Consider the following 27,245-nt stretch of genomic DNA (forward strand, 5'->3'; position numbering starts at 1 on the left):
ATGATCTCTCTTCAGTGAGAGAAATGTACTCTTTCAGCTGCCAAAAAAGAATATTCCAAAGCAAAAGGCACTAGAGGACAGAAACATGTTGGGTTTCATGGTTTCACTTGGGACCACAGTTGTTGAACATATATGTGGGCACAAACTGTCTTTATAAGGGCATACCGTGAGCAGAACATTTGCTCTCCATAAAATGGAAATCGTCTACAATGACACCTGTACAGGACGGAGTAAAACTTGCAGTTGCATTTCATGTTGCTCCCATGAACATTTGGATTACATGGGGCCAAATCGTGTATTTCATAGTAATATGTTATAGATTATATTTGCTGAACAAACAAAATCATGTCTTCAAACAGATCAGAATGCACTATAGCGATCACTATTATCAAAGCTTTGCTCAAATATTTCAGGGTACTAGCAAAATGATCAATGCACCCCTCAATTAGTCAGAATGTCATCATTATTAGTGGTGATTTGATCAATATGGCAGGGTCTTGCCTTCTTGCCACTAAAATCATGGTTCAATTCACTGTGCTAGTGGGAATGCTTACAAGACCATGGGGCTCTTTATTTTGCCTGGAGGTCAATAACAAACCACAGTGTCGTCTGAAACAGAAGAGAACATGCTGGGTAATGCTGTGGTAAAGACTTTAAGGGAAGAGCAGGAAGCCAATACACCTGTGTACAGCTATCACATGTATTCATGAGAAAGCAAATAGCAAAACACGTGAACAATTCTTTTTGGGATTACATCTAACGCATCCCATGTGCATGGAAGTACAAGCTCTGAAAGTCCTTTTGAAGCAAAAGGTCCATAAAGAAAGCACCCCTATTCATGTAGAACTCACTTTATAGGTCCACAGTGCACCAGCAACAGTGCGGATGTAAGCAAATTGTCTGGTGAGAAGTAAGCTATAAGATACAAACCATATACTTTAGCATACACACCAATTCCTAATGAGTATAGCACCATCTAACACTAATCATGAAACCATTAGGGGCACTAATAATGAGAGTAAATGAAAGTAGACACTGCACATGGATTGGTTGAGACACATCGGCTCAGTTGAGTGCCCAAGCCATTGTTCAAAAGATATATAACACATCATGTTCCGAATCAGTACATCAAAATCTAACAAAGTGAAGGTCACACTTTGGTAGGAATGAAACAATGAGAAGTGAAAAGCATGTGTATTAAAGAAGTGCGATCAAAGAGTAACACTGCCACCTGTAGGAAAAACCTCACTGAAAGAGATCTAACTACCCAGACAGGAATCATATGAGACACCATTACAAATAGAATAGAATTGATTAGGCACTAATGACCTTTTATGATTCATGAATGTACCTAGCAACATATAGACACAGTTCTATGTAGAATTACATTCAGACAATTTTGATTTATACACACATAAATCATTGCAAAGAATTGTAGTCCACAGACACTTTAGTCCCCAATTCATAAAATAAGAGGCAGAGCTAATGAAGTCATGTACTAGCCATGAGAAAGGAAATATTGAAGGGGAAGCAAGTAAGTTATCATTTTTGTTGCCACACTATCACGCCTCACATAGGTATTGGTTGAAACCTATTAAGTCACTCACCCCACGGATACTCCACCTGAAACCATGAAACAACCAATCAACAATTAAGTTCATAAGATACAAATTAAAAAGGTTAACATCCAATCAGCATCATGAGAAGAAGAATGATCTCAGAACCAATTAATGAATAAACTCAAGTCAAAATTTGATCATGAGGGGTAGGATAAGCCAATAGGGGTAGGTATTTTATAGATTCACCTACAGTGTACATGATATTGTCCAATCACAGGCTGGGGATTTGTGAGTAACCTGTGAAATTTGTTTTCCCTTCACCTTGAATTTTTACTACAAATGCAGCCATTTTATGATACAATGTTGAATGTCTTTTTTATTATTCCTAGCCCGGGCTGTGTGTAATAAACATTTGTTTTTCTCACATCTTGTGCATTTATTTTTGGCTCATTGGATTGTTTTTTATTATTCGGTTTTGGGACTTGACTTACATTTGTTGGTGGCCCATTCGGGGATTCCAGGTCTCTAGTGGACAGCTTTCAGCTCCTCCACCACACTGTGGGCAACCAGGGCCCACCTGCAGGGAGCAGAAGACTGTGCAGACAACGAGGAGGCTGCAAGCACCAGGAATACCCAGAGGCCTGCCTGATCACTGTAGGTGATGGCCTGCCCCCACAAGTGCAGGGCATTGTGGGGATAGGCAGCCCCGGAGGGCTTCGGAAGAACATAGCAAGCCAGAACACCTGATCCGAGAACTACAGTGGGAGAGTAAGTATTAATGAGAGAGCAGAGTGAGTGACAGTGTGAACCACGGGGCATTTTCTGCCTTGTTTTTTCATTTTTTCATTTTAGTAGAAACTGAAGAGGGCTCCCAAGCGGTGGCCTCACAGCAGTCATAGACTTAGTAAGTGAAGTGTACATATCTGTCAATAAGAGGAGAGAGGCAGTGCTGCTCGAGAAATGGGGTGGGAAGTCCTGCACTAGTGAGAACCGTACCCTCCATCCACGGTGAGGGACAAGAGAGGGAGAGCATAAACAATTGTGTATATAAGTGTGATTTTCAACTGTATTGTATAAAGTATATATAAAAGAGGTATCCGTGATAATAGGCAAGTGTTTGATGTGAGGTTTTGAGTGAGGGGAAAAGATTGGGGTGGAGATTGTATTTGGGGGGGGGGTCGTTTTGGTGCTTTTTTTTGTGCGTGAAGCACTGCGATTTTGTCTTCATTGTTGTTTCCCTTTCTGATTTTTTTGTGTTTTGTGTTTAAGCGGGAACTCAGGGGTGTGCCATAGGGGGGCAACCCTTAGAGGTGTTATTGAAGATATTTGTTTTAATCTATAGTGGCTAGTAAGTACTGGCCAGTTGTGTTCATGATTGTACTGTTTAGAAGAAAATGAGTACACCATTAGAGCATATTGCTATTGATATTTTATTTCTATCGTGCTCGTAAACAAGTGTTTCAGAGCGTGAAAATGTGCGCAAGGAGCTCCTAACCTATAGGGAGAAGATAATTAAGTACAATAATGAGTGTTTACAGCATGGCCTGCAGAGGACACGCATGATGGAAATAGAACCCAGTATTTGTATACCCATGTATTGTCCATATACCGGAGTAAAAAGCTGAAAAAGAGACAGTGTATCCTAGAATTATGGAAGTTGTATCAGGAATTTGAGGGTGGGAATAAAGAAAATGAGTTTACAGAAGGAACAACAGCCCCACCCTCTTCAGATAGCATCAATACAACAGAGGCTTAGACTCCTGTACAGTCGTCCCCTCAGACAGCCTTAGAAGATAGCACACAGTTGGCACAGGCTCCATCGCTTGCATAGCCATCAGTCCTGCACACACCAGGATTTTATTCTTTAAGACCTGAAGCAGGAAATACAGACCCTCGATAAAAACACCCAACCACAGAAACAAACACATTTCGGGGGAACAGGTGTGCCTAGTGATAGGTGAGATCCAGCTATAGTAAACATAGAAAATAAAGCATGCAGATATTTAGAAGTAGCAGTACATAAAACAGAAGAGGAATTGCGAAGGGCAGCAAGGAAGAAGGATGGGCTTTGTCCTGTGGTAGACAATGGCACTTGGGTGGCGCAAATTATATTACTAAAATTAAACAAAGCAGTGATAACACATTTGAAAGTAGAAACAAAAGAGCCTGAGCAACAGGATGTAGAGTATGTCTCTGAGGTGGTAGAGAGTTAAGATGAGCAAGAAGAGAGTGAGGAAAGTTGGGAAACAGACGAGGATCAGGAAGGGAGAACCCATGGGCGGCATGAAATGGTATGATATGGCATTTATAACGCACCTGTACACATTGGAGGGAAGACATAGGGAGGACAAGATAAACAATCCTACTAGGCCTTGCGTGATTTGGATCGTGCAAGTGTGGCAATGGAAGTGCAAGGGGAAGGAGAGGGGGAAGTGGAAGGCAGAAGACAGACGGAAATGTGATCAGGGCAGAATGGCTCTTGGTAAGTGCAAGGAGGCAGGGGGGGCTGCAGGGGTTGTAGTAACAACCCCTAAGTGCACAGTAGGCCATGAGGCAGTGCAAAAGAAGACTGGTCATGATGGAGCTTGGTACCCAGTGACACTGAGGGAACCATGCAAGCCAGTCGGCGCAGAAGATAGGTAAGTTGGCAAGGGAGTGTGATAGAGAAGGCAGAGGAGAAAAGTGGGGTCTTGAGCTACTTCTGGAACTTCAGGCGGTACGGCTCAAGTCTGAGAGGGGCAAGCAAGCCATTCTAGATGGAGTCATCTTTAGAGGAGAGAAGATTAAGACTCATCCCAGAACAACGGCAGTAGTTTGAGAGAGAAAGAAGGCTTGGACACATCGTAGCCCACAAAGGGGGAGGGAATTCCCGTTAATACAGAAAGGGGTAGGTAGATCACAATACATACCATGGCCCCAGATGGACACAAATAATTTTATTTGGACCCTACCCACTCGTCAGGTGGGGGCGGTTAAGTGGATCTGTGCATTAGAAAAACACAGAGCAGGTGCTACTTTAGCAGTAGGAGATATGAAAAGTGTAGTAGCCAGCACAATAGGGTTTTGGACAAACACCATTTGTGAAAGAGCAGGGTATCCAGTGGTACGATTAGCTAGTTATAAACATGATAGAGCTCTATTTGACAACTGCCAAGCCTCTGTGTGGGATTCATTGAGAAAGGCATACCCAGGCAAACCTGATGTAGGTTTCCATCATGGTACATGCAATGAAACACAATGAGGACCCAGCTTCTTATACTCATTACATCCAAGAGATGTGGCGAGAAGAGACCGGGGAGACATGAGAAAAGTATGTACGGTTCTTCTACTATTTCTGTTCCTACAGAAATGCAAGTAGAATTAGATAGAATAATAGTTATGGAAGGAAGCAAAAGGGTGGGGTGGAATACAGGTGCAGATAGCACATTTCTGTGAACACAAGCGTGAGAATGAAAGGGTAGTAGAAGAAAAGGTGCAGCACACAAAAGTGAAATTGGTTTAAAAAACATTGCCAAAGGTAAGTATGGAAGGCGCATTAGTAATCAATCACACAAATGGCCAACAGCAGTCAGGGCCATAACAAGAGTGGACAAATAACCGAGACAACAGCTGAAGAGACAGTGTAGAGGAGCAATTCACAAAAAGGGCGAGGGGCAGGATTTGGGGGGGTCGTGACCACGATTTGGAGGATCATGTTGGACATGTGGAAAGTGGGTCACTTTTCCAAGGATTGTTGAAGCAGACTTCCCATGCAATACCAGCTGGGAATGCCCCCAGCTCCATATTATGCACAAGACCCCTCATACCGAGAATCAGCCCAGGGAGCCAATGTCCCAAACCAAGCCAAAGGACCAGGACCCATGTATCACGCAGGATCCACAGAAACCCAGCATGTAGGCCCAGTGCAAATAACTGCACCCACACAAGGACAACCTACACAATACAGCACACCAAATATCATGCAGAATGTCATGCATCAAGGCTCCATCCCAAGCACTTACCATGAGAACGCAATTCACCCCTCGAGGGCCAGTGGCACATTATACAGGAGTCAGTGCCCTAGGAAGCAATGTTTTTCCTCTTGCAGGGTAAAACACATATACACAATAGGACAGCACACAGCGAGCCCTGAAGTGCCCAGTCCTCTCAATCACCCCTGACAAGGAACCTAAAGTGGGAGTGTGGATAGGGGACAGAATGTTCACCTTCATGGTCGACACTGGAGCCACCCGATCCTGTATAAGAGAGGGATGGTTTCCATTGACAAACCAAAGTATGGACATGCCTGGATTCTCTGGGGCTATTGTAAAGGTTTCTCTTACAGAAGAATTGCCCCTTACTATAGGGACTCAAGAGATAGTAGCACTGTTACTTTATAGCACAGAAACACTAGTGAATCTATTAGGTAGGGACCTCCTTCAAAAGCTCAATTTCACCATTTCATTCATTGACAAGGGAATCATGTTTTCTACATCAGGAATGCATTATAACAGAGTAGCTGCAATAATATAAGCACTCTGTAGCACCAACACAATTTGAGCCCTACGATTACATGAGACTGTATTCACATGTGCGGTGAGCATTTACCAGGTGTGCAGAATGTAATATTTCGCCTACCAGCAGAATGCCTCTTCAGACCAGGACAAGACAGCACCAGGGGCTATTTTCACATTGCGCATAGAGGCATTGATCATGAGGGAGGAAAGACACAGTTATCTTATTAGGCACAGAGCTGGAGGAAATGGAGTGTTGGACAGTACTATGCATAAACCCCACACTACCATTAAGGGACATCACAGACTAACAGTTATTCGCAGACTTGGAAATGGACAAAGAGATACTATTTGAGATCAGCATGCCCTGCCACATGGTAGCACAGCACAGAGCAGTATCATAGAAAGTATTAGCCACAGAAACACCTTCCCAATGACACAAGCACCTAGCACAAGTTCCCTGTTCACTATGTACAAATAACCAATGTGATGTAGGGTGATAGACCGGTATGGGGCAGTAAAAATAAATCTGGAGCCAGGAGCAATACTCTCAAGGGTAAAGCAACATCCACTATCCAAAGAGGCAGATGAGGGAGTCTACGACACCAACATGGTATTACTTGACCAAGACATTATAGTGCCCTCAAACTCACCAGGTAACACAGCTATATACCACCTGGAGAAAGAAAAATGGTCATCATGGAGATTCATCAAGGATCACTGTTCTCTGAATAACATAGTGGAAGCAGAATACCCACTAGTTGCTAACCCTGCATCAATACTATGCAACATCCCTTCATATGCAGTGTATTTCACTGTAATTGATCTCAAGGATGCATTCTTCACCATACCATTACATCCAGATTTCCATACTTGACCACGTTTTCCAACTGCAGAAACAGATTCCAGCAAACTTGTTAATCTAAGGAATACTTTGAATCCCCTAGTGTCTTCAACAGAGTCCCCCAGATGGACCTAGGAAACATCCACATTGCCAGCACAGTGCTACAGTTTGGAGATGATCTCTTAGCATGTAGCACCACAGAGGAACAGTGCAGGTAAGACACAATACAACACCTGATGATCTTTGCAGACAAAGGTTACAAAGTGGATAAAGAAAAATGGCAGTACTGCCAAAAGGAATTAATATACTTGGGACAGATAATATCCTCAGCAGGAAGAAGGATAAGCTCAGAAAGAGCCATAATAGTAAGAAACACACCATAGCCAAAAATAGTCAGAGAAATGCAGCAATTCCTAGGCCTATGTAATTACTGTAGAACAATGGTATTTTACTATTTGACATATGTAGACGCCTGTTACATGCACTCAAAGAAGCCCAAAAGATAAAAGGCACATTTGAATGGTCAGAGCAGATGACAGAATGCTTTGAGCACCTCAAATCAGCTATCAGCAGTGCACCAGTACTAGCGCCTCCAGACTACAACAAACAGTTCTCACATTCAAATAGAGAGGTCATGACAGCAGAACTCACACAATGATTTTCACAGAGACAAACTATTAGCATACTAAAGTAGTCTCTTAGACCCAGTATTGCAAGGTCACTTCCCATGTGAGCAGGCCTTAGCTGCTGCAGTATTTGCTGTGCAGAAATCTGCTACCATAGTGATGCGATGCCCACTCACTTTGCATGTTGAACATGAAGTCTTCTCCATTTTAGAGAGAAACAAATCAAACCTCAGCACCCAGAGCGATAGAGGATATGGGGTAATTTTGGCTAACTCAGCTCTCACCATAGTGAGATGGCATATTGTGAAGCCAGCAACATTCATAGCTAAACAGGTTGAGCCCCAATACCAGGTACATGTCTGTACAGTGAATGAAGGAGAACCTGACTAATACAACAGGATGAGCGAAGAGGCCCTAGACACAGGAAAAGTGCTTATAAAGGTGAAAGAGAAGAGGATACAGAAGGGCATATGGAGCACCGGTCCAACATGCCGCCCTACTAGCCAGATAAAAAGAAGCATTGAAAAATCCCCTTCATGTATCCATCATGTAGCACAGCGCACTCCAAGGGGAAATACTTGATCTCATGTGGACACACAGCTGCTGATGCCTCTGCCAAACAGGCATCTTATATGCCCTTTCTAGTCGAAAGTCAAATGCATGTTACAACAAAACACCAAGAGCGATTACCAGAGGTTTATAGTGCTTTATCAAAAAAACATACTATCGAGTTGCAAGAAAGAGCACCACCAGAGGAAAAGCTACTGTGGGTGTAAAGGGGATGTGCCTTATCATCCATGGACATAATTTGGAGCTAATCCATCACTGGCAAAATTCCCCTAGACCTGTTGAATATCACCAAGGAGCAACTTCACTTTCCCATGCATACACCTAAGCAGTACATTACTGCTGACATTAATGGTGACTGGTTCCTGCCCAACTTGGCTGAACAAGTTGACATATTGTTGAAAAAATGCATCACATGCCACAAGTTTCATCCGAGAAAAACTCTCAAGACATTAAGAGCAACATTGCTTGGCCCCTCAGGACCTTCAGAGAGCTCCATATCGATTACACTGACACAGCAAATAGGGGCAGCACATACAGGAACATAATAGTAGTTGTGTGCCCTTATTCCCGTTGCAATGTGGTAGGTCCCTGTGTGAATGCAGATGTCAAATCTGATGCCTGATTCTTGTTAAGGGAAGTGTTCCCCAGATGGGGTATCTGTGAAATACTGAGGTGAGATAATGGCCAGTATTTTAATTCATTTGTAAGAAGGTAACAAGATTGTTAGGCATTAAACACAAGCTGTGCACAGCCTACCACCCCCAGACAAATGAGATGGTAGAACGTCTGAACTGTTTACTCACAATTAAGTTGGCCACATTGTGTGACATACTAAAGAAGAACTGGCTCTATTGTATGCCTCTTGCACTGTTCAGTCTGCACAACCATCCAAACAAAGACCACCAAATGTCACCTTATGAGGTGGTGACAGGAAGGAGGATGCATATCCCGGCTGTGTCCACACAAACTGTATCTAACATGCATAGAAGTGCTGATCTGTTGGGGGAAGAATTAAATGTATGTCTCAAAAACATGTTGAACTGTGCTAAGCTTATCTATTTCCAGATACATATCAAAGTGCACCAACAAGCTCTGACAGACCATTGTGACACAATAACTGAACAACTCGTTCAGCTACAGCAAAGCAACAGCATCTAATCTAAACAGCACATGCATTGCTAGAATCGGCCCAAGTATAGAAGGACCCTACAAGGTGGAAAAGGCTACACCAACTGCAGCAAAGTTGAAGAACCGATGTGCCTGGGTGCACCTGACTGATATACGCAAGGACACAAGCACATTTTGTTGTAAATAAAGGACAATATGCCATGGCTCTTGTCCCAGGTTTGGAGCCCCCATAGGAGACATCAAGACCCACACACAATGCCTCTGATCATCTGCAAAGGAAAACAAACAATGATATATTGAAGAAGCTATAATGAAAAGAAATTGGAGTTGTACAAATGCATGGGCATTGAACGTAAATAAATTGACCAACCTACATCAACATGAACAACATTTACAAGTACAGAAACTCTCTCAATCTTCATGCTATTTCAGGGGCAAAGGAAGCGCAATGGTTCGCTAGAACAGTAAATGCAACAAAGCCTATGTGATATCAGCCTTGTATGAGGGAACTGCCACAATCATGGCCTTCCTGTGGCATTTGGCACCGAAGCATACTTTTATTTCCCTCCCTCATGGAACGGTCTATATTCTTTAGTGACTCTGCATGCCCCTGTACTGTTGGTCCCAGAAAACCATGTAGAATTGCCCAAGAGACAGTCCACTGCAGTGCCCCCAACAGTTACAGGACAAGTGAACTCACATGCAGAAAGATGGAGGAAAAGGTTAACTATTTCTCAAAGGAAGCAGACGAGGCCCTGGAGAAGATACCACCACAATATAGACTCTTCTCTAAAACACAGATGGTTTTCACCTCCCTACTAGCCCCTGGAATAAAAACAGCCATAAATGCAAAATGGATCCAAATATTCCGCTGGAACTTGATGTGAATGTGAAATGCCACTAAGCACAGACTTAAGGCGATCTGCGATGAACTGCATGCACTCAACTAATGGCACCCCAATATTGGATAGGATTAGATTTAATAACAGCAATGGAAGGTGGCGTATGCCATAAAATTGGCAGCATGCGCTGCACATACTTGCCTCCTGACGATGCATAAAACGTCACACTGATATTTGCAATTAAACAGATAGCAGAACTAAAAATGGAAATGGAAGAAGCAGGGGGAATCAATAAAGATTTGAGTTGGTTGTCAGTCATTACAACCTGGAGACACAACGGCTCACTAATATATGCAGAGTCCTGCTTCCCATCCTCATTTAATTGATAATAATCTGGTGTGTAAACCAAATAATCATAACATGTTGTGTGTCCCTTGTAAATAAAGTAAATCTCCTTGCAGGCATAGTAGGTGATGCTGCTCCTCCTTGGAAAGATGTACGCTGTCAAACTGACCCAGAAACAGAGGTAGGGAAAATAAAAATGGTTCGATAGATCCTGGCCCAGAAGGTACCCTCGGGTTACCACCTCCTGACCCAGAAAATTATCTGGAATGCCATGTTCATCTTGTATCCTGGCTTGCAACATTATGGGGGTCATTCCGAGGTTGGAGGTAAGGGAAAAACGATGCCGGTAAAGGATCACTGGCATCGCATACCGCTACGGGCTATTCTGACCAACCAGACTGCTATTTACGGCACTGTAAAGTACGATGCCGTAAATAGCGGTCTAGGGTCCTGCGCGCGACACACCATGCCGATATTAGTGTTATGCCGTAAACCGGAGCTGATCCCAAGTAATGCGGACATGAAAATAACGGCCTCCTGAAGCCCAAATAGTACCTTACTGGCATGGAGTAAATACTGGCATCTCTGGGAAGGTGTTAAGAACCATGAGCAGTGTTTCCAAGAGCCACAGGTGCACACAATCAGCACTGGTGGAGGCAATGGAGTCTGGTACAGCACAAAAGGAGCACACACACACACCACACCCCCTCCCACACCAAAATGATACCAGTAGCAGTAACATTACTGGAGCTGGAGGCCCTGCTTGCAAGGCAGCAACAACAACAACAACAGCAACAACCACAGCCCCCACCACAGAGGATACACAGGAGGAGAAGGAGGGTGAGACAGGCCCAGCATGCCCCACCAGTGCAGCCACCGTTACGACACCGGCTGCCCCCAAAGCCTTGCATCAGAGCCACCCCCTTCAACCTAACACCAGAGCAGATCCACACCCTGTACCGGCTTGACCGTGACACCATCACCACCATAGTGGACTTGATACATGATGATGACATAGTGAGCCTCACAGAAATACGCACTGCCATCCTCCCTCTACTGAAGGTAGTGTCTGTGCTCCACTTCCTTGCCACAGGCACCTACCAGCACACAGTGGGGCACATGCATGGCATATCACAACCCTTATTTTCCCCAGATACTGAACCAAGTGCTGGATTCCCTCCTCAAGCACACAAGGGACTACATATCCCTACCACAGACCCCCCAGGAGTTATTCGATACAAAAGTCACCTTCCATGCACTGGCAGGCATGGCAAATTGTATAGGTGCCCTTGACTGCACCTACGTGAAGTTGGTGGTCCCGCATTCCATGGAGGTGACGTATCGCAACCGCAAGCAATACCACTCCATCAATGTGCAGATGGTATGCAACGTCAGCAAGATCATCACACATTGCTGTGCCCGATATCCAGGATCAACTCATGACTCTTTGGTCCTGTGGAACTCCAGGCTACCACGCTATATGGAGCTACATGCTGGACGACGTGCCTGGCTGCTTGGTGAGTTGCATGACTGGGCCATGGCAGTGCATCGGGGTTGTGAGGTGGGTGCCTGCATACTCCACCTGGGTGGGAAGTGGGGGGGAGATGCATACTCCACCTGGGTGTGAAGGGGGGGATGCATACTCCACCTGGGTGGGAAGTGGGGGGGAGATGCATACTCCACTTCGGTGGGAATTGGGGGGGATGCATACTCCACCTGGGTAGGAAGGGGGGAGATGCATACTCCACTTGGGTGGGAAGTGGGGGGGAGCAGCATACTCCACCTGGGTGGGAAGGGGGGTAGATGCATACTCCACTTGGGTGGGAAGTGGGGGGGCAGATGCATACTACACTTGGGTCGGAAGTGGGGGGGAGATGCATACTCCACCTGGGTGGGAGGGGGGGAGATGCATACTCCACTTGGGTGGAAATGTTGATGCCAGTGCACGATGTGCACCTCACCGAACACTGTGCTCCAGAGCCAGTGAAACGGCACATGACTACCAAATACCACAGTAAGGCCGACACCTAACACTCATGACTAACAGGTGACCAGGCTACATCCCACAACACATGCACCACTCATCGGCGGCCCTCACACACCCTAAGGGCATCTAGCACTATGCACTGCATATGCACTATGTCGCTGCCTCCAGCATATAACCACACAGGACAGTCATCCTGGAAGTGCATTGAACTGAGCCTAACAGGGATACCAGAGCATGTCACTGATTCCGCACACCCTTAAGAGTGCTGCAAGTCACTATGGTACTGATCAGTGCAGAATTCTGAATATGCTACTGACAACAGCCAACACTCCCTACTACCAAATCTCACAGAGCACAACACATCAATGATTTCACTCAAACACTGCTACATGCATATATGATGCACGTGCAACAAGATGTGAGTGCACATCATAACCCATCCTGAGGATGCTACCCCCTCCATCATCCCATTGCACAGGACACATAGCGGGACCAGAAATGGGGGCAATGCATCCAGTGACATGTGTGTAATTACCTGCTGCCATGTAAGACTAGTACAGTTGTCCACCATGAATGTATGAACACTTACCTTCATTCCCCTCTCATGCAGGTGATGGTGGCTATCCCTTGAAGCCGTGGCTCATGACCCCTGTCCGAAACACACAGATCAGGCACGAGGAGGACTACAATCGTTCCCATACCCGTACACGTGTGGTGATTGAGCAGACCTTTGGCCTGTTGAAGGCATGATTTTGTTGCCTCAGCCGGTCAGGTGGGGCACATATCTACAGCCATGAGAAGGTGTCCAAGATCACCATGGCATGTGTAATGCTGCACAATATGTGGATCCGTCAGAACGTACTCCTGCCCCCTGACATGGAACTGCTACCACCTGATGATGATGAAGGGGAGGAGGAGGAAGACGTGGCAGGACAGCATCACGGTGCCGATGCACAGGAGGGACGTAACGTGTGGCAATCATTGATTGAACAATATTTCTGACACACAAGTCAGCAGAGGGTGTGAGGATGTGAGGACATCGGGCACTGGGTGTGGGGATACATTTAGACTATGCACTGTGCAACATTAAATGACACATGTGCAATGATGAATGTCCACTCTGTTGTTTTTCTGATGAACAACTGGTGTATTGCATTAGAAGGTTCAAACGTGAAAAACAAACCCTCAACCACCCTCCCCCCTCCACCTCCCCCCACAATTCCCAAACACACCCTCAGCCCCCTCCCCCTCCCCCCACAACTCCCAAACACATCCTCCCCCTCCTCCCCTCCCACCACAACTCTCAAACATACCCTCACCCCCTTCCCCCTCCCACCACAACTCCCAAAAACACCCTTACCCCCTCCCCCTCCCACCACAACAACCCCACAGTAGCCCCGTAAGGACCACATAGGCCACATGTGTATGTCAGCATTGTCACTGTGCGCTCCCAGAGCCAGGGGGAGCCATGTCCTGGCGGCGCAATGTACGTTGGGAGCGACGGAGTGGGCTGGTCTGGGTGGAGGAGCATTGAGAACGTGTGTCCTCCTGCTGGGGCTGTCGTGCAGGAGGTGCAGCCTCCAGGGCATCTGCAATCCGGCCAAGGACCTCGGAGAGCAGGTTTGTGCTGACTGTAATGACCTCGCCCAGTGCCCTCAGTTCATTCCGCCACTCCTCCCTGTCCTGCCGATTGTCTTGCATAAAGTAATTTATGAGGCCTGTGAGCTGCTGAGCCCACTCTGCATCAATTGCTGATGTGGTTGGCCCGCTGGGAATCAGGCTCACATGTCTTTCCGGTGCGTCACTAAGGGAACTGGCCACAGGACTGGCATGTTCCAGTGTTGCTCCTTGCCCCGTAAGCCCAGGTGTATCACTCTCACCAGAGTCACTATATGAGACCTGGGGGTTGGTTTGGCCATCAGGGGTGTGGACAATCTTATATGTGTCCTCCACAGTTGCTCTGCATATGGATGAGGGACTGTCGGGGACATCGAGGGGGCCAGTGGCTGCAATCTCCCCAGCCACACTAGACTCCTCAGAGTGTGGCGTAGGGCATGTGTCTGCCGCCAGTGCAGGGTGGGGGTTATGCACCCTCCACGGGCTTTCCTGGAGCTGGTGGTGTGACTTGAGGTGTTTTCCTGCTCACAGGGAGATGGCGGGCCCTGACTTGGCCCCTGGAGGTGCTGGCCCGGTTGCTTGCCTGGTCCTCGCTGTCATGCTCGCTGCCTGTGGGGGTGGCAGAGAGGGACGGCATGAGTGATGATTTGAGAGTCAGCATTTCGACAAGCCTACAATATCACAATCAGATTCTAGTGGGTTGTAGGCATTTGGGTGGTGAACGGCACATTGATCTATGCTTGGATGGTAGATACATGCATATGTCTGCATCACTCATGTTGGCCAGGTACTGTGCTGGCTCACATGCACACTGTTTACATCAACTGCCCTGTGTGCCTCACTGAATGGGCCTCTTTGTGTGGTATGTGTCATATAGGTTACAGACTTGCACCTGGCACTAACCTGGGTGTCACTTGTTTCGGCATGATTTAAAGGGTGAGGGGTGTGGCCGACCATGCCGTGACAACTTTCCGAGCCCTTAGCAGTGACTTTCATAACAAATGCATGGCAGTATTGACTTTGGACACTCACCTCCATCAACGGATGACGTTGCCCTGCACTCCATGTCACCAACCCCTTCAATGGCTTCTGGGCCTATCATGACCGCACACGTCTCCTCCAACGGCATCAATTTCATGGGGGAACACCGGCCCTCCTCCTGTCTCCAGGGCCTGGCTTCTGTTGGCCGAGAAGATGCTTCACACCCTCAGGCGCAGGTTGTCCCACCATTTTCTACAATCCTTAGTGGTGCAAGGGGTGTTTCCCACGGCGCTCACCTTCTGCGCTACCATAGCCCTAATCTCTTTTTTCTTGATTACCGTCACCCTCCGCATGTCACTTTTGAATACGGTGTCGGCATGCTCGTGGAGGGTGTCCACCATCACTTGGAGCTCATCAGGGCTGAAGCACTACTTCCTGAGGCGGGCAGCTCCCTTTTTTGGTGCTTTTGGCATTCCTCCTTGATGATGGGATGTTTCCACAGTGTTGAAAGTTTGCCAGGGGTCCTGTCTGGTGAGGATGGCAAAGGATTGTGTTATTAAAGATGGCCGCCGTGCTCCTTCCAGTTCCTGTGCGATGGTGCTGTTTCCGGTTCCGCAATTTAACGGTGACCGTAAATAACGGTGAGTGCTATTTACGGTCACCGCTAATGGAGCTTTACTCTATGGCGGTAGTGTTCGCTACGGTGCGATTCATGCCGGTAGAGGGTTTTTCAGCCGTTTTTGCGGCATGGTGCTAGGTTCAATACCGGCATGGCGCAAAGCTTGTGCCCGCGAACTCGTAATAGGGCGCTTTTAGTGGTCTTTTGCCAGCTCGGACACGCTATTTGCACCATGCCGGTAATGAACTGAACTTACCTCCAAACTCATAATGAGGCCCTATGTGTTACTACTGAATTCTGCAATTGTATTCACTCTCCCCTCTTGCTTCTCCTCACTTTTTGATTGCTTACTCTCTGTTCTCTCCTCCTCTCCCTTCTCCATTTCGTATCTCCTCCCCTCCTTCCCTTAGTTCCTTCTGTGCGCTTTCTCTATCAGAATATCAGAATTGTCCCTGGACCTAGTATGATAGCAACCTTGTCTGTCTCCTCCCCCCTCCCACAACTGCTCCCCCCCAGAACTATCTGAAATGTTGTCAGGCCTAGTATGATAGTCGCTTGTTTAGTTCCTCCCCTCCCTTTCTGCACCCCTCTCTCTCACCTTATGTTTTTCTCCAGCTCTACGAGAAATGTTGTCAGGCCTAGTATGGTAGTCACCTGTCCGTTTCCATTTCCTTCCCACTCTCCCCCTCCCTTCCTTATCTATGTCTTAGCTCTTGCATCTAAAATGTAGTCAGGCCGAGTATGATAGTTAATTTCACATCCTTACTGTTCATGTCCTGTAAGAATGTAATTGTATTTTTCCTTGTTCGCTGCCTTGCCTTCGAGTGCCTTGAAACACATTGTTATATAAAAAAACTATCATATCATATCATGTATACTCAACAGCAGATGAAGACTGCAATTTTTTAGGATGCAACCCATGGGATTATGCTTTGGGGAGAGTAGATTTAAGAAAGAGGGAGATAGCAACATTAAAGACTATATAGCTAGATTTGGCCGTAATGGAAAAAAGGGGCAATTTTTGGGAGCACATCCAATGCCTCAAACATGCACAGAGGTACAAGCTCCGAAGGACACATTGAAGCAAAGAAGAGCCGTAAAGAAAGCAAACTATTCATGGAGAACTCCCTTTATAGGTGCAAAACGCACCAGGAACAGTGCAGGAATAAGCAATGTTTCTGATGAGAGGTAATCTCTAAGGTAGTAACCATATACATGAGCATACACACCAATTCCTAACTGGTAAAGCAACATTTAATACGAATCAGGAAACCATTAGGGGCACTAATAATGAGAGTAAATGAAAGTCAATTTTTACATTAATTGAATAAATTACATATAAGTAGGCCTCGAGGCAAAACTTGGCGATCCTGAAGCCTGAGAAGCATCATGAATTAGCAGAAAATATCAGCCAGGCTGTTTACAAAAAAACACACATACATGAAGACATAACCTCCTACAGCAAGGCTGAATGCCGCACAGTGATTGGTCAGACAGGGAGGTGAACACATTCTCAGTCCCTGAATTTTGGCAGTGAGGTCATGCAAAGGCAACTGAAAGGTAACAGACCGTTGAGCTAAGAGACAGACACTGCACACAGATTGGTTGAGACATATCAGCTCAGCTTCTAGGCCTAGGTTCAAAAGATATATTACAAATCATGATCTGACCAAGTACATCAAAACATAACACAGTGACGGTCATACTTTGGTTGGGATGAAACAATCAGCAGTGAAAAGCATGTGTATTAAGGAAGTATGATCAAAGAGCAACACTGTGCCCTGTAGGAAAATCCTCACTGAAAGAGATCCAACCACTGTTTTTTCAGGTATTCTCACCCCTACTCCCATTGGATCCTCTATGCAGATGGCAAGGGAAAGGCCATCACTATGGGATCCTGACCTAGGGGTTGGACAAGCAAGGGAGGATGACCTGGGTGGAGGTCCTTTGGTGATGCCTTTAGGCGAGGCATGGTATTCCCATATCCTTGTGATAGCCAGCTTAACCCTCGCCTGAAGTTTATGGGTTATTGTAAGTTCGTTCCAATGGATTCCCCTCTTGAGGTATCTAACAGTGCTTATGTGGAGAAGAAACACTCCAGAGTTAGGAACATTACACACATTCATCACTTTAGTACTAAGATGAGGAAGAAGCAACTAAGAGTAATAGACACCATTTACTCTCAAAACTCTGGTACTGAGACAAAGAAGATGAAGGGATGTAAGAGCATGTTTCAATGTCACTGGGCCTGTAAGATCGTTGTTTTTGTTCGCCCTTGTTCCCCTTCCTTGCCTCGTTGCGTTCTGAAATACATGTGTATGAGCGTGATACAAATAAAATATCAATATCAATGTTACAACAGCCTGCTGTCTTGAACATGCTTGATGCACTTTGAGCCTCTATGGGACACATATTTGATCCACTTACATGCCTTTTGAGCCAACCAGATGCTGGCTCGACCTATAGCAACTGCCTGCTTCAATCAGAGCAACCCTTGCCTTTACTCTGTGGAAGCAAATGTTTCGAACACTGACTCGACCTGCTGGAATCCATCAATTTGCCTATTGGAATGCTGACATGATCCAGTGAAAGCATCATTTCTCAATCTCTCTCTGATTACTGCCATGAACTGTTGGAAGCCATTGACTCAATCATCTCAAACACTCACTCGATGCTATGAGAGCCCACATAGCGAAACAACTCATCAATGAAGCAATAAATGGACAGCTCAACTGAAATGTCTCAACATCGGCTCAATTGCAGTAAAAGCACCTAGCCATCCGGCTCGATTCTGTTGAGCACCCAAGACAAGAACTAACAGAATTTCGAAGAGGCCCTTACCCCACTTTAAGGGATCATAGTGTCTTTTAAATCCTCCTGCTTTGCCTACTTGTGAACATATGCTTGAACAATGAACATACTGCTGAAGTATTTTACCTGAACACCCCTGATTACAACCCAGAATGGATTGTTTCATGAATCCTGCATTCTCTGTGTTTCTCTTACAGGGTTGAGTCTTTAGTGCGTTTAATTAGTCCTTATTTTTATGGAACCTTGATTGGACATTCTTTTGTTTTGGAACCTCTGTACTAACACTGCTTGGGTTACTTACCTTATCAGGGTACAGCCCTCATGGTGATATAGCCTGCTCTCTGCCAGTGCTACCAAAAGAAGTGATCCCTATCAGGCTGTGTGTTTTCACTTTTGTGATTGGGATCAATGCTGGTTTAGAAGTAGTGTGGTACCGAGTAGGTGATTTAGCCACTATGCACAGACATTCATAAGACCAATCGTGAATGGTGTAGGAGGTGAACGTGTTTCCAGTAATCCTGTTTCTGAAGTTGCATTAATACAGTTTGTAGATGGGTCATTGAAAAGATGTGCTATGCTGGCATTATTTAGATTTTTCACAAAATGTTTGGTGTGTGTGTCCTTCCTATTCTTTGTTTCATTCTGATTTCCCTGCATGTTCATCAATATGCTATTGTGGGTGATTGGTGGTGGTGTGGTGAGAAGATTGTAAATATTTCCGACCTTGCTGTGGCATATGCTGTTGAGGGCCATGTTAGTATGCCTTTCTGGTGCTCAACCCAAAGAAGGGAGCAGGTATGGTAGTTGGGGTTGTGCTGTAGCACTTTGAAGTGTCTTCTATGCGCTAGATGGAATTACCAGTAAATTTCTTAGATCAAATAACCAGACGGACTCAAGGAAGATGGTAAAATACTTCTTTATTCTCAATTAAAATAAGCAGTGATATAAGACAGCTATCAAAATAGATGCATGCGTTTTCACCCTTTATCTTGTTTGTACAGAGTTTATATACTTTTACATACGTCATTTATGACGTCATCTGACGTTGCATTTTGCAAAACCTATTAACGGGGGTGATTGGATTAGTTGAACATGTCTTCTTTTAGAATTATATATGGGTTGATATCTCATTGGCTGCCGCTTGTATGTAGGACACGCCCTGAGCTGCTTCTACATCCATGATATACTGATTATAGTAGAGAATATGGCAGCAGATTGGTAACTGCAACATAATATGCAAAAGTGCTTGCAAGGCTTTTTGATTGGTTGGCAACCCCATCCAACCTTGGACATTTAACTCGTTAGCAGGTGCACGAGATGCATCAATTAATTTCTTGTTGTCCCAATTAGTCCATAGTATGTCAACGACCTACTCCTTAGCCAATGCTTTCTGTTTGTAGTGATGTCATAGTGTGCTCAATGTTCTGGAACATTCAAGGCAGTATAAGTAGATTGATATCTCCATCTGAGCTTTTAATGAATAGCCCTTGTGTTCGACTTATGAGTCACGTGTTAGGAGACCACGATTGTGTCAGTTTTCAGCCTCTTATTTATGACTATTTAATTGTTATTAAACAGGATGCCATTACCCTTACTGACCTTTAGAGACTTGCTCACACCACCTCACATAGGCTTTTGCCCTTGTGATTGTTTAACACCTGGCACATGCAAATGTCCTTGTCTCTCCTAATCTTTCCAGCCAGAAATATGTCTTACGCACATGGTCTGTTCTTTCAACTCCCTTTGTGCCTTGCACCATTCTCTTGAAATAGCCTCCTTGATCCCAGGCCAAGGTACTCCCTTATTCTGCACACAAAAATAGCTTCTTCATCAGTTCTTCAATTTGCAATCCTAAACTCGTCTTTTGAGGTAACAGGGTTGATTGTTAACACAGGCCGCCGCCCATTTTTTCCTAATGGCCGTCCTAAATGTTATGTATATACATGCAAGTTTCTATGTATCTTTTCTACATTGCATTACAGCGTATTTACAGTTATTGGTCAGCAAGTTACTTCATCTTCTTATGTTCACGATTGCTTTGTCTTCAAGTACATGTTTCTCTTAGTGCTTCAGTTACATTGTCAGTTTGAAGTATTTTCTTATTGTTGCGGCATAGGTCCATACATCTTCTTTATGACATAATTCTGTTGTTATCAGACTTTACTTGGAGGTCATCCATATTACCCATAGCCGCATTCTGGCATCTTGGCAGCGTACATCCTTCCTGGTAGCATCCTTCCTCTGCCTCGACATGACGGTATAGAATGGCTGTCTAAGTGCATATCGTCTTTCATACCCTCAACGCGGTATAGGAATGTTACATGGAATTATGCATGGGTTCCCAATTGTAATTTTTCATCTGCTGGTCAGTGGTGAGGAGGCGGGGATAAGAGAAGAGGCATGCACCTGCTCCTCTACAGGGTATTTGGTAGTTCACCTGTAAGATCTGCCGTGACGAATGCTGTGCATGCCAAGCCTTTGCTAGTATCTCCACTGACAGAGCGTTACATGATGGACCAAGTTTAAGGAGATACGACTGTTGACAAAGTGAGATGGTGCATGCAGTTCGCCTCCTGTCATATCTTGGGGTGTGAAGGAGAGCACTACAAGAATGAAAGAATGAGCTTTGATAGCTCCTCCAGGAACTGTGCTGGAAGGCGTTGGGAGGGTAAAATAAACCATCACTCAGAACCTCAATGGCTGGTTTTAGAGGGATGTCAAGCTGAGCTGCACTTGCAAGGACTACGGGAACATTACATCATACCGCAGGATCTTTAATTTTCTTCGGGCTCATACTTTACCCAGCGGGTGCAGGCTGCCATTGTGAGTAGGAATGGGAAGGCTGGGAATATGGCAGATCTCTTGGCTGTGGCACGAAAACAAACGGATCATCAACATTTTTTGAAAGCGCTCTCGATGGAGGTTGATATATTTCATTTAGGGTGGAAAGAAGAAAACAGAGAGAGTCAGTTGAGTGGAGAGAAACAGGAATTATGCAAGTTGCTCTGGTCTCGTAGACCGAGCGCGACACCGCTCTCTAGTAAATGCCGTTGGTGGTATCCCAGATGAAAAGGTTTGAAATACCATTGGCAGATAAATGGGCATTTCATTTGGGAGTAACACTAAAGGCGGTACAAGCCAGTCCCACAACCAAACACCCTTCATCACAAGCGAATGGACATAATTCCAACTCCTATAGAGAGAGGGCCTGATTTACAACGCGTTTTTCAATGGGGTTTTCCCCTTTGAGAAAAATTTTTCTAAATCAGACCCTTCATATCCACACCTGACCTCAGCAACAGATCGGCAATATCCTTTCTGTTTAGAAGGGGGGCACAACCTCTATTAGTGCTGGAGAAACCAGAAAATAATGTATGCCATAGTCGAACAGTAAGAAAATACACAACAAAATAATTGAACTAGAAATCCAGTTTAATTTTAAATATATTTCTTTAAATGAAGAGCAGCCTCAATGCTACCGCAATTGCACCCCGTCTACTGATTACTAGCAGCTGGGCCAGCAGAAGCGTGGACCCTGCTGGCCACCCCAATGGAGCGACGCTCAGCGGCTATTTATCAATATTGGTTGCCACCTGGGCAGCTACGCATCCTCCTCTTTGTAAGTACTTAATAGATGTACCTAGGGGACAAAGTAAATAGAAAAGTAGCCTTTTGTGCCAGCCACACAGGCCTAATTGTTTTTTCTCACAGGGCCCTTTCCTCATTAGCCTCAGCAGCCGCACTTGACCAAGACAAACCGTTGTGTCCCTCCTTAAGGGAGTTAATAACATGTGGTTGACCCAATTACAGGAATGCTGAACTAATGTGAAAGAGAAATACATTTTATACTTACCTACAATTGCCGCATGGGCTTTGCTTTTCTGTGAGTGAATTCTCAACAAACAAGTCTCTAATCTTTAATCTGGGAAAGCAAGATATTGAACAATGTGCGTTTCATAAAAATGTACAGTAACACAAATCAGTAAGGCATTGTTTGTCTCTCAGCTCTAGAGTAATGACATTTTTTGGAGGTGTTTAAAAAGCATAATTTGCGAAAATCAAGGTGCTTTGTCGGTGTTCCATGTGAAGTTCACATGAACAACACCTAAGTGTTCAAGTGCATAGGAAATGCAATCTGACTGCGCGCCTTGCTTTCCAAATTGAGGGTCAAAAATAAAGGAACGAAGAGCAAAGGTTGGGGATGTAATCTTTAATGTGTTTTTGCAGCTAGACGTTCCCCCTCGCCCCCATGTTTACCGTGTATTGGAAATACCGCCTATTTTAACACTCTAAGCAAATAGGGTTTCAAAACCCATAACATATGAAGTTGTAAGTGCAGGTATTACCCCACTTACAATGGTGGTATTAACCCATGTAGACAGATTCTTCTCTCTCTCTCTCTCTCTCTCTCTCTCTCTCTCTGTCTCTCTCTCTCTCTCTCTGCTCTCATTATATCCTATGTGGGAGGGAAAACGGGCAGTCTGGAAACCCCACTCCTTACCCTAAGCTCCATGCTAAGTGCTATGGGATTCAACAACACAAGCATCAGCGAGTTGGTGGGTGAGGGAAAAGGGGCAGTCTGGAAACCCCACTCCTTACCCTAAGCTCCATGCTAAGTGCTATGGGATTCAACAACTCAAGCATCAGCGAGTTGGTGGGTGAGGGAAAACGGGCAGTCTGGAAACCCCACTCCTTACCCCAAGCTCCATGCTAAGTGCTATGGGATTCCCTAACTTGGTCCAGAGAAAGTTCTAATTGAAATCTGATGAATACAGCCACCCATTTCAACTTCCTTACTACGTTGGCTAACATGCAGAGAGACACCCAAACTTCACTCTAACATGATGGGACTATCAGGGCATCGTCTGTCAGGGGCAGTGCAAGACGTTTGGTAGGCGTTGGTATGGGCAGGGGGCAGAATCCCTGCTTTTTGCCTCCAGAGGCCTACACTGCTTTCTCCTATGAGCTCCAAACTCCTCTCACACAAGGCCCACACACACACATGACATTCCTCCCTTGCCCAATGTCCAAGTCTCACCAGGTTGTGGAGGCTGCGCCAGACCTTTTTTCCAAGAGAGATTCTGTAACCATGAAGAGGGTTCTTTATGATGAAACGAGGAGCAGAAAACAAAGAATGTGGAGTGTGGGTTCCTTGAAGTGCCCCACAAAGCTGGGTGTACCATCTATTGGCCTAAACGGGCTGCAATGGCTGCAGGAAGGTAAAGAAAAGCATGTTGCCAGTGAAAGAAAGAGGGTTTGGGTGGAGAGATAGGACGGGAAGTCCAATATATTGCATTCTCAAGTTTGCAGTATATCCTGGTCCTTGATCGATAAGGATCGCTGCCTCTGTTCCATAAAAATCTTTGTGCAGCAGCTAAATGTAATTGTCATTTGTAATTTGTATAGGGCCTATTCCAATTGCTATGGTCTCAAAACGCTGTAGTTGAACGCTATCTGAGGGCTGAAGTTCAAGGGATGGGAAATTGTCAGAGGAGTTTAGAATGCATGTGTGCATTTTGGACCATACGAAGGAGGATAGGGGTGGCCAATTCCCTATTAGCTACCCATATCGAACTGGCATGTGAATGTGTGCTAAGTAGTCGTCTGAGAGTATGCAAGTGCAGGCAATGCATTTTGTGTTGGTTGGGGTCATAATTGTGAGGCAGACAAGTAGTTTTTCAAAAAGTAGCCGTTTTATTAAACAATAAGGGTGTGATAAACTCCTCCCCCTGTGCCATGAGCAGGATCTTCTCAAATTCCGGAAGCTCATTCAGACTTTCCTCTTTTCCTCCTCCTTCCCACCTTCTCTCCTCTGCGAAGCCCACAGTTGCTGAAGCAGTGTCCTTGGCCTTTATGCATCATTGAGGCTTGGACCTCCCACACCAATTCTTCCCAGCACTTACACCTCCCCTGGCCCAGGCCCAGGCTGTGTGGCACTCTACATTTTTTGCACTTCATCTATGGCTCACCCACAAGCTCAGACTACCCAGCACTTACCCCCTCGCCCCTCTTGCTTTCTGCACTTGCACATTCGGAATACTCACAAGGCATAGTAGGTTCGCCCCTCCCCCCTCTGCTCTAAATATTTGTGTTGTAATGAATTTCCCACCCTTGCTCCTCCCTGCCCTGTGGGCACTTTGAAACATTATTTTCTTATTGTATAAGTGCCTAACAAGCAAACAATAAATACAAAATAAATAAATAAATGGCTTGCTTTTCCTAACCTAACATGGATTTCCTTTCCTGTCAAACTAAGACTAAAGGAAACCACTCTAATCTCAAAAGTTATCTGTACCTCACACTTATACATGCAACAAAATCAGCAGGTTTCATATGGCTGTTCAAACTCAACAAAATAGCAATTATATTCAAACATACACTTTATAACCATTTATCCTTGTAACCAGGGTTGGATACCCGTCCCCAGGATTAATGCTGGATTTTCCATATCAAAGTTCCAAATCAATACGTTTCTTTCACTATCAAAGGGTTCTTTTACGTGCCACACCACATTTCTTTCACTCCACAAAACTTTCACTTGGCACTTGGATTGTCTTATTACGAAACAAGACTTATCACTCTATCAACAAATGGTTGTCCAAAGTTTTCACAAACTCTCGCTTGATAAACCGAAAAGTCTTTGTCTTAACAATTAATATTTCAATGTAACTTCTACGCTTTTCGAAAATTACTACTTTAGCAGTTCTTCTTCATAAACAACAATGTTTGTCAGGATGGTTATACCACAGATCATCATAAACACAGTAGTCGACTTGCCACTTTCTTTCCACTACAAACTTCCACCACAATGCAGTACTTCAATATCTTCTTCCTGGTTCACTGACCTGCCAGGACTACCACTAATAATCCCTTTCCTGGTACACTCACCTGCCAGGATAATAACTCCTCCCACTACTACGATTAGTCTGTGGTGAGGCTTGCATCAAACTTTAGAAAAGTCTTTGACTTTCAACAACATTAAGATTCACAACTTCTTCCATGAGAATACAATACACATTGATGTTGTTTGTTCCATTGATTTGTTTGCCCCATGCAATGCAGGTTATGTTCCTCTCCCCTTGATACTTTATACAAGGAGGGCTTCTCTCCTGCCACCTTTGGGTTTCTATCTCCATACCAGTTAATTGCTGGTAATGTTTCTTATTCCAGTTTCTCTCTTTAGGAAAAGTATTTCGCCTTTTTGTTATAATTTTCCTTCTTTGATTTAGGCAATGCTGGTAGTTGTCTTGCTCAAATATTGCCTCCTCTTTGCTTTGGCAATGATGGTTATAGTTGTTCTGCAATTTTACCCCCTATTTTCTTTGATAATGGTGGTTACAGTCTTTCTGCAATATTGGCCCCTCTTTACTTTGGCAATGATATTTGCAAATGGTCTCCTCTCGCTTCCTCTCAATTTGATTATCATGGCAAACTTTCTTTCATTAGTTCAGCATTCAAAATACTGGCCTGCGGTCTACTGCGGAACGCCCCGGGGACACCTAACTAAGGCCAGCCCACAGGTCTCTATCTGCGTGTCCACTCAACCCCCTGCAACTTCTCCCTCGGCCCGTGCCTTTTTCAAAAGGGAGCCTATCTTGCACTCGACAGTCACCGGAGTAGGGAACAGGATAAGGAGAGCTTCTCTCTCCCACCAGACAGTTTGTCACAGCACCAATTCCCGCCACGCAACCTCAGCACTTCAGGTTTCTGAAGGGGGCTCCTTCTATGGAAGCAGTGAGGACATCCTGGGATTCGTCACAATACTGTACATAATCTGTTAAGCATTGAGTCAGGCCTCACATCAACTGCGCATCTCACCATACTGCTCACTGCATACCCAACGAATATCTGAATATAATTAATTGTATGTGACTGCATATCCAGCACATAGTCACAGACTGTTGGTGAACACATACACACAACAGAGGTAAATTAATAATAGTGTTGGTCTGATGCTTTTATGGATTTATATACTAAAACCTGCATATTTAGGATTGAACTGAATTGTATTTTATCAATTTTAAGAACAGATATGTTAATTTCTGAAAGAACTTGCAATAACCCATTTACAGATGGAAGCATTCTCACGAAGCGTTCCTGCACAACAGCATAACAATGAGAATAAGTAGTGAACCAGTTTATGAGGGTGTAAACAATTAAGATGCATACCAGGCAAAAAACAAACAAAATGTGTATAAGAAAACAGGTACATTACGAAGGTAACTTTAACCTAAGGGGGGAACGTGCTTCAAACAAAAGAGGAGCACTCATTTAATTTACAAAATTACACCATTAAGTGTCATGTGAGCCAGTGGTGGGGTTAGGTAGGGAGAGTGAGGCGTGGGGACAGGAGAGCCCCCTCTTTAACTAGTAAGTGATGTTTAAGCAAACCTTTGCAGAGATCCATTTGTGCTGGTTTTTCTGGTTACCGGCAGCAGGATCCAGTGCAGTGGGAGATTAGGGAGAAAGAGCGGAAGCAAGAAGTGGCCCAGGGAGGGTATGGACAGTGAAGTTGAGTGCAGAGAAGAACTGGAGGGAACAAGATGGTGGGTAAACTGAGATACAATCAGACCAGCAATGAGGAACAAGACCATTGATAGCTTTGTAGACTACGAGAAGAAACTTGAAGAGCGTTTATGCATGCTGAGCTAACCAGAAAGTTGTCGGTAGGTAGAAGTGAGGGAGGATCTGAGTAGGTTGTGGAAAGTGTGGGTAGCAAAGTTGAGTACTTTGTCTAGAGGGATGAAGGAGTAGAGTGCAAGGCCAAGGAGTAGGCTTGAGCAGTAGTCCACTTTGCTGAGCACTAGAGTGAAGAGTGGAGTG

Source organism: Ambystoma mexicanum, chromosome 14 (assembly GCF_040938575.1).
Source record: "Ambystoma mexicanum isolate Mex_15411 chromosome 14, UKY_AmexF1_1, whole genome shotgun sequence".
Lineage (NCBI taxonomy): Eukaryota > Metazoa > Chordata > Amphibia > Caudata > Ambystomatidae > Ambystoma > Ambystoma mexicanum.